Below are 12606 nucleotides of genomic sequence, written 5' to 3' on the forward strand. Positions count from 1 at the left end.
CCAAGTAAAACAGATTTTTGTGGAGCCAGGGCATTTAAAAAGCAGTGGGCGGGGCTGCTCACAGCTCCTGGAACGTGTGACCAGTAGGGAGGATCACAGAGGCTGGTTCTGGCTGGCTGCAGCGTGGCAGCCCAGGGCCTGCCCAGGCTCCGCCCCACTGCCCTCTGGGCCATGTGGAGCCAGAGTCCCAGGTTATTGTAAACAGATGGGGCTGCAGGAGGTGGTTTGGGGTGGGGGTGGTGTCCCTCAGTTTCCCTTTCTACGGGTATGCTTTTGAAAACCCAGTCTTCCCATCCTGCGTCTCTCCCTTACTACTCACACCTCATTGTTGACACTTCTGGATGTCCCACGATTTAACTCGGTCCCAACACCACCTGCCTGGAGGAAGGGTCAGGTTCCACCGCCCCCTCCCCAGTCACAAGTCCACCCGTGGCTCTGACCCATCAGGAGGTTCCCAGGACCCCCTCCTCCGGTTCGATGAATTTGCTAGAGTGGCTCATAGAACTCAGGAAGATAGTTGACTTACTGCTCGCCAGTTCACTTTAAAAGCATATGATACAAAACACAGATGGACAACCAGATGGGAAAGAAGAGTGAGGCAGAGCATGCGCACAGGGGCTTGGAGCTTCGGGGCCCTCTCTGGGTGCACCGCTCTGCCCGCACCTGAGTTCACCGGCCCCGAAGGGATGTCCACGGAAGCTTCCTCACGCAGGTGTGACCGATTATCAACCCCACTGCCAGCCCCTCTCTGGAGGACGGGGGTGGGGCTAAAAATGCTAAGCCTCTTGTCATCTTTTGGTCTTTCTGAGCCCCCATCCAGGAGCCCCCCCCTCCCCAGGGTGGCCTCATTAGAACAAAAGACACTTCTCTCATCCAGGAAATCCCAGGGGTTTTAGGAGCTGTGTGCCAGGAGCCAGGGTCAAAGACCAACCACAGAACCAAAGATGCTCCCAGTGCTCTTATCACGTAGGAAGTTACAAGGGTTTCGGGAGCCCTGTGCCAGGAACCGCGGGCAGAGGCTAATTAATAGGTATTTCCTATCATCTCCCAGGGCACCAGGGGCCTGTCAAAGTGCCAGGAAAGATTCCCCAGGAAAACACAACACAACACAACACGACAAAACAGTTCTCAGTCGTGAGGCCCGGGACGTCCAAGGTCAAGGCACTGGCGAGGGCCTGCTTCCTGGATCTCAGACAGCCATGCCCTTCCCGTGTCTTGACAAGGTGGAAAGGACAAGAGGCATCTTTCTGAGGTCTCTTTTGTAAGGGCACTAATCGCATTCTCGAGAGCTCCACCTTCCGGACTGAACCACCTCTCCAAGGGCGTACTTCGCATTGGGAGGAGGTGTCAACAGGCAGGTGAATTTTGGGAGACACATTCAGTTGGCAGCGGAAATGGGATTTTCCCCTGGAGCCTTCGGAAAAGAGCACGGCTCTGCCAGCCTACTGCGCTGAGCCCGGTGCGCGCTGGGTCGTATTTCCAACCTACGGAGCTGCGAGAGAACAAATTCGTGTTGTTTGAAGCTGCTGCGTGTGTGGCAATTGGCGGCAAGAAGAAACTACCCAAGGTCATATAGCCAGGACGAGGCAGAGCAAGGATTCGGGTGTGACCTGAAGCCCACCTTTCCCCCATCCCGTCCTGGCTCCCAGACAGCGGGGACTCAGTCGCCTCCCTGCTGCAGCAGGAGCGCAGGGCATTGTGGAACTGAGTGAGCGGGAAGTGTGGGGAGCTGTGTGCGCCACCGTGGGGGGAGGGCCAGTCCGGCTGCTCAGCGGCATGTGGCGAGGACACATGTCAGATCTGGGACATTAATTAGACGAGGAGCCAGCAGGCTGAGGCGGCCGTAAGGCCGTGGAGGCCCACGTGAGCGAACCCCAGTCTGAGCCTGCCAGTGCCCCGGGGTTACAAGATCAAAACCGTAAAGACAACCAATCACGACAGCCACGTCGGCCTGAAGCTATAGTCAGTTGAATACAGGGTCTGGCACAAATAACGCCCCATTTCAAATGACCAGAGCTTTTGCTGCAAAATCACAAGCATGTAATTCTGTTGCATAAAACTATCGCACCCAAGCACACCGTAGGACAGTTTAGGTGACATGTTCAAATTGCTGCCCGTCTCGCGTGAGACATCCACCTGCCCTACCCACCACACTCCGGCAAGCCTCCTGCCAGCCCCCGTGTTTTCCTTTCTCTGCCTCAGCACTTTCTCTGTGTCTCTCTCTTGGCCCAGGGCTCCTCCCGGCTTCCAGTTTGGGGCTCCCCAACTTGAGTTGAGTTTTGCTCAAATAAACTCTTAAACTTTTCGATATGCCTTAGTTTACCTTCGAACGGATCCTAACGGCACTGCACTTTGTCCCCCAAGGGGACGGTCACTCCCCTTTCCTCTCGTGGGAAAGCACCCGTCATTTAATCAACATTTATTTTGCCTGTGAAGTCCCAGCACTGAGCGCGTTCTCCGCGAACACACAGGAGCTGTGATAGGCAGGGAAGTTTCTTGGCCAGGCAGAGGTTGCCATCTAGTGGGCAAAAGAGGAATCCTCACAACATCATGACCATCAGCCCCATTTTGCAACCAAGGAGGCTGCCGCTGAGCAGTTGCAGGCCTTGGCTAAGACCCTGCAGCTATACCGAGTCAGGAGCACCGGGGAAGGCATTCCACCCCACAGTCTGATTCCCCGGCCGGTCTGTGGTGCTCGCTGCACTCTGGCGTTGCGGAACTCAGACCTGCACCTGTTTCATGTGCCACAGAGGCCCGAGGGTGGAGGAAAGGGAGCTGCTGGTGAAGCGCTGGGAAGCAGAGAGAAACCAGGGCCATTCGTGCTCGGAAAAAAAGCAAAGAAGAATAGGGGGTTAGGAAACTATGATGGCCTCCAGATGTCTAAAAGTCTGGCTCCGTGTCCGCATGGAAAACTGGGCAGTAAGAGAACATTCGATGTCGTGGAAAGGTGTTCATGGCATATTGTTAAAAAGAAATTGGGTTGCAAAGCAGTCTACCTTATAGAGCTCACTCCTCCTTTTTTGGTAAAAATGTACATATCAGGATAATTTTTAAGAAGCTGTGTACCTGGCTGTTGTGGCTTAGTGGGTTGAGCATTGGCCTGCGAACCAAAAGGTCACAGGTTTGATTCCCAGTCAAGGCACATGCCTGGGTTGCCAGCCAGGTCCCCACTTCAGGGTGCACTAGAGGCAACCACACACTAATATTTCCCTCTCTTTCTCCTTCCCTTTCCCTCTCTCTGAAAGTAAATAAAAAATGAATACACAAAATCTTTTTTTAACAAAGAAGTTGTGTAAATACACTTGAGTATGTTAACTGGAGTGTAACTAGGTTATAGGTATAGATTTGCCAGACTTAGCAAATAAAAACCAGTTACATTTGAATTGAAGGTGGACTACGAATAATTTTTTAGAACAAGCACATCCCATGCAACTCTTTGTCGTTTATCTGAAATCCGAATTTAACTAGATGTCCTGTGTTTTATCTGGCAACCAGATACAGGAATTTTTCCTTTTGCTTACCTGTGTGTTTATAATACTCTTGTATAATATGTGTAATATTAATACATATGCACTGTGCATTATAAATGTTGTAATATGCCTAATATTGATACAGGACATGATATGTATTGGTTTCAGCTGTACCCCATGGTGATTAGACGTTTACAGACCTTACAAAGTGATCACACCAGTAAGTCAGGTGCCCATCTGAGGCACAACATAGTTATTGACTATGGACGATACTTTTGAAATAATAAAGGGAACCAGCCAAAGTCCTGCCTTGTGTAAGGGGACCAGTTAGAGGCGTCCATAGCGAATTCCTGGATTTCCCCGACAAGTAGAAAAGAAAGCGGCCCTGGCACCTGGGCTCAGGCTCCTGGCCGAGATGCCTGCGCTGGTCGACCACCAGGCGGCGCTGCCGGGCTGCGGGCCCGGAATGCCAGGATCTCAGCCCCCCGGGAGAGGGGAACAGTAGTACCGCCTCTCGGATCCTAGTGGTCCTAGGGAGCGCCCAGGGCAGGGCCAGGGAGCCGGAGCTGGGTGCAAAGTTGGAACTCCACCTCCAGAGCGCACCCCGGGCCCTTTCCTCTGCAAAGTCCTCCTGCGCGTGCTGGTCCCTTTCCTCTCACTAGACCGCAGGCATCTCCCCATTGATGCAGCTCACGTACCTCAGGGGACAGAACGGGACTCGCACACTCACCTGTGGGCAGACTCCAGGAGGGAGGCGGGAGGACGGTTCCTGTCCTCGGGGAGGGGAGGGTCTAGCTGCCGAGGAGGGAGAAATGAGGATACCGGGCCTGTGCGCGGAGATGCTCAGAAACTGTGCATTGCTGACCAGCTTGTGCGCACACCTCGGCACAGCATGTGCTGAACAAAGGAGAAGTTCAGTGAGTGTTTTTCTTCCGATCGACAAATACCCGGAGCCCCTCTCTGTGCCAGGCCCTGGGCTAGGTCCTGGGGGTGAAGTCCCTGGCCCTCCTGGAGCTTATATTTTGGTAGGAGAGACACAAACAACAAACAGGTAGAACAATAATATAACTTCACTTGGTGTTAAGCTCTAGAAGAAAATAAAGCAAGGTAATGGGCTTCTTGCTAAGGCTTGCCTCCTGCCTGGTGCCGGCTGACCATAGAGCAGGGGAGGGAGGAGCGGCAGGAGGGGCAGGGAGAGCCACTCCCACCCTCCTGGCACAGCCAACAGCCCTTGATCCCATTTAGCAGGTCTCTTGGGGTGGTGGTGAGGGGATGTAATTCAGGGAGCTGCCAAAGTGATGGAATCCGCCTGGCTGGGAGTAGAACAGTCCAGAGAGGAGTTCAAGTCCCTGGTCCCTGGGCCTCTGTGGGTAGAACAGGGCAGGACAGAGCTTCAGGGTCAGCCCACCCTGGAAGGGGATGGCAGAGAGGATGAGAGAGAAGCCAGAGCACCTCATTGGAGCAGAGGTGGGGGAGAGTGATGCTTAATTTTTTTTAAAGATTTTTTTATTCATTTATTTTTTTAGAGAGGGAAGGGAGGGAGAAAGAGAGAGAGGGAGAGAAACATCAATGTGCGGTTGCTGGGGGCCGTGGCCTGCAACCCAGGCATGTACCCTGACTGGGAATTGAACCTGCGACACTTTGGTTCGCAGCCCGCGCTCAATCCATTGAGCTACGCCAGCCAGGGGTGATGTTTAATTTTATGTGTCAGTTTGGCTGGGCCACTGTGCCCAGACAGATATTTGGTCAAATATTAACCCAGGTGTTTCTGTGAAGGCAGCTTTCGGACAGGCTTCCCATTGAAATCAGTAGAGTTTGAGTAAAGCAGATTGTTCTCCACAATGTGGGTGGGCCTCGTCCCATCAGGTGAAGGCCGTAAGAAAAAGACTGGCCTCCCTGGAGAGAAGGGGAATCCTCTCAGCAGACTGTCTTGGGACTCCGGCTGCAGCATCGGCTCTTCCCTGGGTCTCCGGCCTGCCCTGCAGGTTTTGGGCTCGCCAACCTGCAGAATCAGGTGAGCTAATTCCTTAATAAAATAAATCTCTCTCTCTCTCTCTCCTCATCTCTTTGGTTCTGTTTGTCTGGAGAGTTCTGACTAGTCCAGGGAGCCCCAGGGCCCTGGCTGAAGTCGGCAGCCCTGAGCATTCCCTGAGACATTCAGCATTTCACGAGCATCTACCGTGTGTCGAACTCTGTGAGGCACAGGGCACAGTGGCTCCCTGCACGTGGCTGCCACCGGAGACTCTGGAACTAGATGGCGTGGGCCTTGGTCTGTTCCTGTCATCATGGCTCGGGATGGATGTTTGGCTCAGGGGGAAGGCACTGGGCCCGGCCGATGGACCGAGAAAGCCCTCTCTCGGCAGCTCACCCCAGAAGTCCCCTTGGTGGGAACGATCTCTGGGAAAATACTGTGGGCTCATCTGGAGTACAGAGGCCCGTGGACGCGGGCATCACTCCCCTACCCGCCCTCTGCCCCCCAGGCCCTCATCCAGCCCCTGCTCTGGCCGGCCTCCCACAGGCCACTCCCTGGCCCATTCAAGAGCAGGATTGCGGGGAGAGCTCCTTCTGCTGTTAGGGCCCTTGTGGTGAGGGTGAATCATTCATGAGAAGAATAATGAGTGGCCACACACGTGTCCGTAACTTAAGAAAGCCGACTGTGAAATCTAGACATGAAGAAATAAAGCAGAAAAATCTTGCTAACATATTCCCCCCTTCCTCTCCCCACCCCCATTTTCAAGCTAGGTCTGCCGCAGGGCCGAGGGGACCCTGCCTACTGCACGAGGCAGCACGCTGATTTTTGCTTTTGAGCTTCAGCGTCTGGCTGTCAGTGGTTTCAAGGAATTCTTGAGTGTGATTCTTGCCAGGAGGACTTCTTAGCTTCTTACGCTGACTTTTGGACTTCCCACCCACAACTGCTCCACCCCCATAAATCTGGGAGTTCACACAATGCCAAGGCGAGCATGCCAAGGTCATGAGCGGGGTTCTTTGCCGAGCGAGTGTTCTCACGAGCCTGGGGTCCAGCATGCAGTGGGCCACCAGCAGGTGCTTGTCAAGGGTTCAGACGAGATCCATGCCCAGAGCCACGGGGTCTGACGGCGGCAAGACAGCTGGGGCCTGGGTGGCTGGCAAAGGGACCTCAAATCAAGGGCCTTGGCAACAGGGCCTGAAGAGGGGGTACCATTTGCATCCCTGGGAAGGGGCTTGGGTCCCACTGGCATTTCCCAGAATGCCTCTGTTGTTTTTTTTGTTTTTTTTCTCAAAAAATGGTGGGAGCCTGAACGAGTGATAGGTTTCTCAGTACAGTTCCAGAATGAGTGGCCCTCACCACAAAGCACTCCAAGGTCAAGTCAGAAAGAAAGAAAATTTAACCACTGCCTCTCACCCCCATGTTCCTTCTGTGAACATCTCGTCTTGCAGGGGCTTCAGCGGTGCCTCCCCGCTCCCTCCCCGACAGACAAAGGTCCACGTTATAATGCGTGGGACCAGTGGATGCGACCGCATTTGAAAAGAAGGTCTTTGCAAACAGAGTGGAGGATCTCAGGGTAAAGAGACTGTGGGGTCATCGTCTGGATGCACCCTAAATCCAGTGACAAGTGTGTGTGACAGAGACACACAGACAGCAGAGGAGAAGCCGTGTGGAGACAGAGGCGGAGGCTGGAGCGGCGCAGCCACAAGCCCGGGGACACCTGGAGCCGCCAGAAGCTGGAGACACAAGGCCACAGCGTCTGCCCCGACCCGATGCCTCGGTCCGGGACGGCTGGACTTCAGAGTGGTGAGAGAACGCGCTCCTGTTGTTGTGAGCCGTTGAGTTTGTGGATTCTTGTGGCAGGAGCCCCGGGAAATGGATCCTCAGCCCAGGGCTCCCACTCCTCCCGAGAGTGTGCGCTCCGAGGACGTTTCCACACGTGTCCCGTTTGCCCTGTTCGGCTCCACACCCACCTGGAAGTGGGGCTTAGTCCCCTCGTCTTGTTCTGTGTAACATGCACCTGCCCCAAGGATTTCTTTTTTTTTTTAGGAGTCAGTGGGTGGCGAGGGTTGGGGGGAGCAGTGTAGCAAAGAAGGGTTCCATGCTTGAGTGCAGGTACCGGGTTTTCCCTTTGCCCCATTTAGGCAAATAAAATGACCTCCAACCTCCAGAATGATGACTGGGCACTCTTGGGTAGCAGATCCTGAGAGATAGAATAGTGCTTATAACCACGAGCATGTGTGTGTGCGCATGCGTGTGTGTGTGTGTGAGAGAGAGAGTGTGAAAAAGAATTTGCATGCCTGCCCAGAGCTGTCTCCCTCCTCCACACGCCCCGCTGTTGCTTTCAGGGGAGAGAGGACGGGCACCCGCCCAGCCAGCAAGCCGGAGGAGGCTTGTCCCCTGGGATGTGGGGCGCTGCCCAGAGTGCGCTTCTGAGAGGGAAGGAGAACAAAACGTAAGGAGACGGCGTGAGATTGCAGACCGTCTCCCTGCGTCTTCCTGGGAGCGGCGGAGGTTTCTGGAGGAGCAGGGCAGGCTCTGGCCATGCGTGACAGCCGACAGACCATAGCCCAGCCCGGGGCCGTCTCCTGTGGGCCTGGCTGTCGTGCGGTGGTCTGCATGAGGTCTGTCACCCCCTCCACTGCAGGCCTCTTCCAGGATGTCCCCGGGAAGGCCACCACCCAGCAACGGTGTTCAACCCACGGCCCACAGGCCACATGCCACCCAGGATGGCTATCAATGTGGCTCAACCCAAAATTGTGAATTTACTTAAAACATGATGACTTTTTTTATGGTTACGTGTCACAATGTATTTAACATGTGGCCCAAGACTCTTCTTCTTCTAACAGGTTGGACACCCCTGGCTGCAATGACACGAGCCAGAACCCGGGGGGCACCTTTCCTCACCCTTCTTTTTGCCCCCACATGCACCCGGTCCTCAGAGCCTGTCGCTTGTATTCCCTGCCTGTCACTGTAGCAGTTCCTCCCGTGACCGGCTCTGTCGGCAGGCACCTCACTCCACCCTTTGTGGTGCCTGTCACAGGTTGCAGTTTGCCTGTGAACTCTGCCAGGGCCAGTAGCGTAGCTGCTTGTTCATCAAGGTGACCCCAGAGCCCAAAACAGTGCCAGGTGCCCAAGCAATGCTAGTCAAATAATTGAATAAATGAGCCAATGAATGAGCACATGCAAATTTGAGCCCGGATGGCCCCCTGGGGAGAAATAGGACCTGCCCTGTGAGGGGGCTGGGAAAGAATTCACAAGGAGAAGGAAGCGCAGAGAGTAAAGTGTTCATTCACTCTTCCAGAGGGGAGAGGGGCGTGGAGCGGAGTCCCCACCAGACCTGTGGGGTGGGAGCCTTGAGCTTTGATTAGGTGATGGTGGGGGGGCTCATTGGTCTTGTAAAGGCTGCAGCTTGTTTCCATGGGGTCTTTGGCTGCAGCGCCTGAGTCGCTGAGGTCTGGCACGTCCATTTGGTAAGTTCCTGGAGCTGCTGCGCCTTCAGGCAACTTCCAGGAATTGTCTAGTCCTGGAAATAGAGGCTCAAGAAACAAGTAGGGTCAGTCATGCTTTGTGGGGTCCAACCAGCTCTGGGAAAGAGGGCCTGAAGGAGGGGCTTCTGTCCCATGATTCCCCAGTGGAGCCAGAAGTCTACTTAGGAATAGCCCCAAGTATCTTGGATAAGAACGGAGAAACCCTGGTATGGTAGATGGACCCTACTCACCCCTTTCCCCCGCGCCAGCACCTGAGCGCGGGGCTGGGACCTGCCCTTGTCCCCACCGGCCCCAGGACCTTGGGTCTGGGGCGCTGGGGGACACTTCCTCTCCACCTGTGAGGTGTCTGCCAAGCATGTTTCTCACCCATCAGGCTTTTCCAGTGGGTCTGTAAGTGGGAGGGTTTCACCAGTTGCTGAGTGGGGGTTGGTGGGAGGTCAAGAATCGTGCGATGTTCTTTTAAGAGGAGGGTGAAACTGGTGTGATTTAGGGAGTCATTCTGAACCCCACTCGTGGGTGGCTGGCAGCACGGCCTGTCACCGCCTCTGGGCACTGGCCATGCCTCCCAGCCCCACATTTTAATTTTGTATTGTCAAAGCCACAGGAGAGTTGGTGGAAGAGAAAAATGGACACCCCCTGGACCTCCCCATAGATTCTCTGGCTGGTAAGAGTTGGCTATCTTTGCTTTCTGCTCTTTTCTTCCTCTCCCTATTTTACATACTTTTCTTTTGATGAACGACTTAAAAGCAAGTCCTGACATTTTGACGCTTCGCTCGTAAATATCTCAGCATCTCCTAATAAGGATGTTCCCCGACAAAACCGCAACACCACTATCATGACCATAGCGCATCCAGGATGCTATCTGTATGCAAATCTCCACGTGTCCCCAAATGTCTTTCACAGCCGCAGTTCTTCCCCGTCGGGGGATGCAGTCAAGATCCCCGTGCGATATTTGGTTTTGTCTCTCTTAATCTGCACCAGTCTGTCGCCCTTTTGTTGTCGTGAGTGCTATTTGTTTGTTCTTGTGACATTGGCTTTTTTTCGAAGAGCCCAGGCCAGCTGTCCTGTGGAATGTCCCACCTGCAGGACCGATCTGGTCGTTTGCTCGTGATCAGACTCCGGTTCAGCACTTCGGGCAAGGGCACAGCCTTACGATGCCGGGCTCTGCTCACACTGCCTCTCCTCAGGGGGCCGGTGATGTCAGGCCGGCGACGCTGAGCTCCATCACCAAGCCTGTGTCCACGTTCTCCTTTGTCCTTGGTAAGACGTTTGGGGGGTTGTCCTGTGATCACGGCCTCTGGTGGACCCCATCGTCCGAGTGGCCGTCGGTGAGGCGTGGCCTGTACCGAGTAGCACAACGGGGCTGCAGGGGCGGCTTCCCCTCCCTTTATTCCTTCCACATTTTACTAGCTGGCGTTTTCTGTAAGAACGTCCCCCACCCCCCAACGTTTATTTGCTAAAAATCACTGTGGATTCATGGATTTGAAAACATGTGCTACGACCTAATGCTGTCATCATTTTTTTTTTTTTGATGTTCCACGCGGAGCAACTTCCGAGTCCCTCTGACAGCGTGGCTTGTGCCTGCGCGAACCTTTTTGCTCCTGGCCCAGCAGGAAGCTCCAGGCTCACGTTGCACATTCTCAGCCCCAGCCCCAGAACTAACCATTTCTCCACAGAGTCCTGGTTCCCGTAGCGGTGAGCGATACATGGACACAAAGACAAAACGAGAACTTCGCGTGACCTGTGCCCCACGCTACAGGGGCGTCGGTGCTTCCGGCCTCGCCAGAGAACAGAATCGGAAAACTCACTTTTAAAAAAAAATTGGGAGTTCAAACTGGTAGTCCTGCCTTAAATTTAACAGGATAGAGTTTCTCTTGAACTTATGGCCAGCATCGTTGTGTCTTCCAGTGAAACAGGTGTTTTGTCCAGCACTGTGTTGCGCAGGCGTTTCTGTTCTTTGCACCGAGCCCGCTGGGGATGCACGGTCGGGGGCCTCCGGTCGGCTTCTTGCCCTGCGTGGTTCTGGTGTCCGTATGACAGAATGTAAAATCAGCTTGTTTCGTCCCTGTTTCCATTTGGCTGTAGGGCTGTCTTTAGTCATCCTCCTAAAATCCAATTTTGTGAATACATAAAACGTTTCTGTGGCTCCAAGTTAAAAGAGTGTCTGGGGGTACAGGGGCGGCCTCCCCATCGCCCCCGTTCCTTCTACGCCGTGACCTCTCACCTCCACATTAACCCTTTCGCCAGCTCCTGTCGTGCTTCCTGCTTTTCTTTTCGTGAACATAACACACGCACACACACACTCTCATTTTCTCTTCTTTCTTCTACAAAAGCCAGGATACGTCCCCTCTCTTTCATGTTGCCCTGGACGTTTTCCTGTCTTAGAGCATCCTGTCTTCACACACAGTTCGCTCCGTGTCGCTTTTTGTCTAGTCACTTGATGCCGAGTGTCTGGGAGGACCCTGTGTTACCCTCAACGCCGAGCGCTGGGAATAACCGGGTCTTTATGGGGCCGGCATGACCTCTGGATTCTAAAAGCAATGACAGCAGTAGGACAGAGGTTTACATGAGGGCAAAGATCACAATGCAGGCCCTTCCCCCCTGTCTGGCCTCCAGTTCTCCTGCGTTGCCTTGGGGTACCGGTGGCTTTGGGGGTGGGTATCGGAGAAAGGACTGTGACACCGGAGGAGTGTGAAATGTTGCCAGGACACAGGCAGTTGCAGCGACAAACCCTTGTCTTAGTCAAAGCGTTACCAGCGATGTGGGCTCTTGTTTCTTGAGTTCAGCAAAGAAAGAATTCGTAGCCAAGAACTTTAGAGCAAGAGGAAGTTTATTTAGCACGCAAAGCAAAAGCACACTCAAAGGAAAGATTTGAGTGGGCTGCCCAGACTCGGGAAACAAGTAACAGTGGCTCTCGCAGGAGAATCCTGGTGGTACGGGCTAAGCATGATGTGAGCGAATGTTTGCAAAAAAAAAAAAAAAAGAACTAGAAGCAACCAACTTTTTCCACATATAGCCACTCCACTGTAGGAGTACAGAGAAACAGGTAATAATAATATTTGGGGGAGGGGTGTGAAATGATGCAACAGGCCACCTCTAGGGCTTGCTCTGAAGCAACAAGTATGTTTGTGGTGAAGGTAACCTGGCCCAGGCCTGGGGCACTCAGGCCTCTCGAGAAAACCACATGAATGAGGGGAATAACCCTTTCTGCAACCAGCCTCACCAGGGGAATTTTGCAGCCAGGCACCTTTCGGTGCTGTGCGGGGCCTCAGCAGCAGGAAGACCCCCCCACCAGGGCTGGGATCGCAGTGAATCAGAACCTGAGAACAGTGAGGGTAAGAATGACCAGACCACTTCCTGCATATAAAGAACACCCAAAGGATTAAAAAAAAATAAATAAAAAATTTTTAAAACCACTCTGAAGAGCCTTGGTTCCCACCATGGTCAAGAATCAAATCAGATTTTTTAAAAAGATTTTATTTATTTATTTTTAGAGGGAGGGGAATGGAGAGAGAAAGACAGGGAAACATAGATATGCAAGAGACACATTGATCAGCTGCCTGTCACACACCCCCTGGGGTCCTGGCCCGAAACCCAGGCATGTGCCCTGACTGGGAATTGAACTGGCGACCTTTCAGTTCACAGGCTGGCACTCAGTCCATGGAGCCACACCAGCCAG

This window comes from Phyllostomus hastatus, unplaced genomic scaffold, assembly GCF_019186645.2.
Source record: "Phyllostomus hastatus isolate PE091 unplaced genomic scaffold, TTU_PhHast_1.1 phas_contig_477, whole genome shotgun sequence".
In the NCBI taxonomy this organism is placed as follows: Eukaryota; Metazoa; Chordata; class Mammalia; order Chiroptera; family Phyllostomidae; genus Phyllostomus; species Phyllostomus hastatus.